Below are 4,274 nucleotides of genomic sequence, written 5' to 3'. Positions count from 1 at the left end.
TGCACTGTTAGTCCACCTGACTTGATGGCTGCCTTGCCACTCACAATTTGGCTTAACTGAGTGGAATTTTATTTCCTGGGTGTATAATAAAAAGCACAAAGGTTACTGTATCTGTCAAATCACAGGAAAAAGGAAGAGGGTGGGGTAGGGGGAATTGAGAAAGAAACTTCCAATGCACACAGTTCATCTCCAGAGTGACGGAGAATAGGGAAAGGGTCATAGAGGGTTTCAAAGAAATTTATGGCTTCTACTTCATCATTACTGGTATTTCCAGAACACAGTAACAACTGTAACCATTCCAAACCCATTGCTTCCCTCTTCTTGTTGATTTTTTGTTGCTTTTTTTTTTAATGTTGGCTTCACCACTTTTTTTCAAATGCCTCTTATGTGACTTTTTCCCCACTATATTATTTTTTTGTCACTGAATTGCCAGAGACCCCCTGGATGCTATACAAGGTGACAGCTCCTGAGCAGTCAAGAAGAAGAACAACAGTCAAATAGAATGACAGAAGCACAAAAAAAAGGAGGGAAGAGAAGCCCTCCAGAGCTTTAATTTCCTTCCTTTATTTTGTCTGCTTGGAGGGGCAATATAAATGGGAAAAAAATGACAAGAGACTGCTTCACTTCTAATGACATCAAATGGTTTGAATCTGACATTGATGGGGAACTAGGAGAAACCACCATCAATTCCTCAATTCTTCTTTTTCCACTGCCCTCCATCTAGAGGAAGCTATCACCCAAGCATGGCATAGCAAATCCCTCACCTCTATCTATAGTCCTGGAATATTGTCTGACATGCACAAGAAAAATATAAGGTCAGTTAACATTCCTGCCATATTGAGGAACTAGCATAAAAGTTCAAGTTTTTTGAGGTTTCATTCTCCACATGACCTCCAGCAAACTTACCCTGTTGGAGAGATGCAGTGTTTTTCAAAGTCAGCTGAAGCACTGCCTACATTGAAAAAGTTGGCATCAATGCAATTACATCAATACAGAGCACGTTGTCTTACTGTAGAAAGGGCCTTGCTATCCTTTCAGGAGTGAATCCTGCATATAGATCTTTCTGAAGGGAAAACAATGAATAAAGCAAATACAGACTTTACAGACATAACGTGTCTTCTTCTTAATGGATAAACCTTTGATGGTGTTGAAGAAACTAGATTTTTTTTTTTTACGTTCTCAATATTTCCACTGCTAGGAAATGTTTTCCAAATGACATATAATTTTCCTCCAGAAGCATTTTCTGCTGACAAGTGATCTAGTCGTGCTGAAGTTCAGGAAAACAAAGATGCTTATTGAGAAATTTAGACACGATTAAAAGCTGAGATGTGAAAGGAAATTCACTGTTCTGCCTTGAATGTCCTGACTCACCAGAGGTGTAGGATCTCTCTGTTACCAGCTGTGTACAGAATATCTTCATTGTTTCTTTTGCAGGGATAATAAGGGAGGATTCAGAATGGGAAGCTGTAGGATCTCTGGATGCTATTTAAAAGAAATTAATCTTTGCTTCTCCCCCAGAATTTACTTTCCAAATCGGCTTTGTAGCCAAAGAGTGGACTTGCCTGGGGTCTGCTGTCTCTTACAGTGGTAGATCAGAAGTTGCTCTTCTCCTTCACCTGCTTCGTATCTTACTACTCCACAAGTGGGACTCAGATCCGTATTCAGCCACTTGAAAGCGGCTGGTGCCTGGACTGATGAGAGAGCAGGCTTTAAGTGGCTACATTTTTTTCTAGTCCTCTGATTCACATATCATAAATGCACTTTAATTCAGACAGTATGAACCAGGGGATGATGAAAACATGTTACCATTGTCATTCTTTTGTAGGCAGGGCAGCACTGGAAATGAAACAGTTTTCAATAGTACTGATAATTGGAATTTAAGGATCAAGAGGTTGGAGAGTGTTTTCTCAATAATCCTAACAAGTGATATTGTTGACTGACTATGGTGAAAGCAAAATAATGAACTGTAACTACAGTCCCTGAGAAGTCTTCTTGTGTACATCTTATGCATTCCCCATCTTGCACCTCACTGTCAGCTCCTCTTGGCTTAGAGGAGAGGCACTGAGGATTGCATTTGTCCAAGTGAGTCTATTTTTTGCTTCCATTCAAGTTGTTTGATGTTCCCTTGCACCTTTTCTCAATAACAACACAACTCTATACCATACTCCTAAATGCACTGACAACCACAGCTTCAGCTGAAGTTTTCTTTATGTGCCTGCTCATTCATAACTGTCAACTTGAATAATAATATCAAAATATTTTCAGATTATCTATGTGATTGGAGCAACTAGAGAGAATGATATGCCAGACATTATTTCACAAGGGAAAGCCAATGTGTGTTCTGCTTTGCTTAACTGATCCTTGACTTTGTGCCTTTTGAAACTATTATGCCTAGCTTAAGCTCAGTGATACTTCACTAAATATCCTTGCTGTTCAGAGTATGTCATGAGACTGGACACTCATGCGTCTATCTCATCTAAATGGCTCTCACAATAACTGTATTTTTAGGAAAAGCTTTATTTTCTGTTGTATACCACATATAACGGCAACCTGAACCCATCTAATACAACTGTACCATTGCTACTTTGCTCCCCTTGTGTGTATGTCATTACGACTTTTTTTTTTCCTCCCAGCCTAATGTGGAATGCTGTGGGCCAACAAATCAATGAAGGATTTGGTTGACAGTAGTTTTAGCCCAGTTTCTGCCATGACAATGCTTGGTTTTCCATTCACTTACTATAATTTTTCCATAATAACCACACAGTTTCTCCAAGTTCTGTAGCTGATGAAAGAGGATGACAAGAGATCTCTTCAGTGCAGGGATATAACCTGGCTCCTGGCTGCCTAGAGGCACTCTGGGCTTTGCTCTCTTCCTCTGTGGCAATTTTGATATTAGAGTGACTGAGTGAGTACCTTCTTCCCATCTCTGTGATCTGTGTGTGTACAAAGAAGATGATCTTCTGCAATTTAGTTTATCTCCTGCTAAAGCAGACTATACGCCAAGTAACTACTTTTCACAATGCCATCCAATCAGTCGTGTTGACACTCTGGTGTCACCTTTGTGACAGCTACTTCATAGAGATAACAGAATGCTGCTAGCCAATTAGATTTTGCTGATAGTGACACCACAGAGTCTGCCCAAGGGGGAGACTGTGCACACCCACAGCTTGACAATAATAATATAATTGAAATGGCAAAGCCCGGAGAGGCTAAGGTAGCAACCTATTATAGGTAGATGCATATGTACAACCCTATTGCAGGGTAGTGGCATACAAGGGACTAGACAGTCTTTGAGGCTCTCAATTCAAGCTATTCATACCAGCAAATTTGAAAAGTGTTAGTCTGGTCATAAATTATTTTCAGACTAAGAAAAATGAGCTTCATGGCTGACATATCTTCTCTCACACGGGACAGGGGAGCAGCCACTCTGTCCACGTTGCCCTTGCCTTTCCTGCGACAGATAAGCAGGAGCTGCTCTGTGCCATGTCCCCTAATGGCAAACAGGTAATTCTCTCTCGTGCGCCTCTCGTGAAGGCAGCAGGGAAATGCAAGAGGCTGCAAGCAGCACAATTCTTCTGGCCACCGCAAGAGCCCTGTGTGCTGAGTCACCTCACACGTACTCAGGGAACAGCCAAGCGTGGCCGCTCAGACTGGGTGTTCTAAATCATTGTAACCTTTTGCAATGTTTAAGGTTTCCTACTTTAAAAAAGAATAAATCTATTTCGTTTCTACTTCTGAATTTCTTCTTTATACTCCAATGAGCTCTATGCAGAAGCAAGAACTATAGACACGTACTCTGGAGAGATGGGTTATTTCTCTAGAATTAAATGAAAAATATTCCCCATGGTTTTTCTGGAATAGGGGTGTAAAAATGCTGATCCTCTGCCTTTGTTATTCTTTTGCATCCTTTTCTCTACAAAGGTGGAATGCACCCTCTCTTGCAATTAATCTTCATGATTCCAATGGTAGGTGAAGGTATTTCCTGTTACTTGTTCTTGGCTTGAGGAAGTCTGGAATTAACTGTCCAAGTCAGGTCATCTGTCTAGAAAAGCTTTTCTAAACCTTTTCTAAAACCTCTCTTAAGTGCTTTATATCAAACAACTGACATGGAAAACATTCATATGCTTCCTTATGTGTACATCCACCTCCATTGCAATCTTCGTTGCTCCTGCATGCACATTTGCCACATGTAGAGATGCACATGAGAATATGGATGAAATAGATGGTTGTGTTCCCCTTCCCCAGCTCACCCTGGCAGGTTTTTTATCCTGGCT

At 40.7% G+C, this 4,274-nt stretch overlaps 2 long non-coding RNA genes across 3 annotated transcripts; both read right to left on the bottom strand.

Moving 5' to 3' along the window:
• Positions 1-548: 548 nt before the first annotated feature.
• Positions 549-1,482, bottom strand: LOC137466482 (uncharacterized). Of its 2 annotated transcripts, XR_010995193.1 has the most exons (4): positions 1,372-1,482; positions 1,137-1,267; positions 907-1,063; positions 549-790 (listed from the first exon to the last, which is right to left on the bottom strand). It is a non-coding gene; the product is annotated as an uncharacterized lncRNA (long non-coding RNA). The 2 variants fall into 2 exon arrangements; XR_010995194.1 differs by lacking the exon at positions 1,137-1,267.
• A 195-nt stretch (positions 1,483-1,677) lies between these two features.
• Positions 1,678-3,124, bottom strand: LOC137466478 (uncharacterized). The gene is made up of 3 exons (XR_010995189.1): positions 2,914-3,124; positions 1,807-1,863; positions 1,678-1,691 (listed from the first exon to the last, which is right to left on the bottom strand). It is a non-coding gene; the product is annotated as an uncharacterized lncRNA (long non-coding RNA).
• Between the last annotated feature and the right edge of the window lie 1,150 nt (positions 3,125-4,274).

Source organism: Anomalospiza imberbis, chromosome 2 (genome assembly GCF_031753505.1).
Source record: "Anomalospiza imberbis isolate Cuckoo-Finch-1a 21T00152 chromosome 2, ASM3175350v1, whole genome shotgun sequence".
Lineage (NCBI taxonomy): Eukaryota > Metazoa > Chordata > Aves > Passeriformes > Viduidae > Anomalospiza > Anomalospiza imberbis.
Note: the sequence above shows the minus strand (reverse complement) of the source record. Positions and strands in the feature narration are given on the sequence as shown.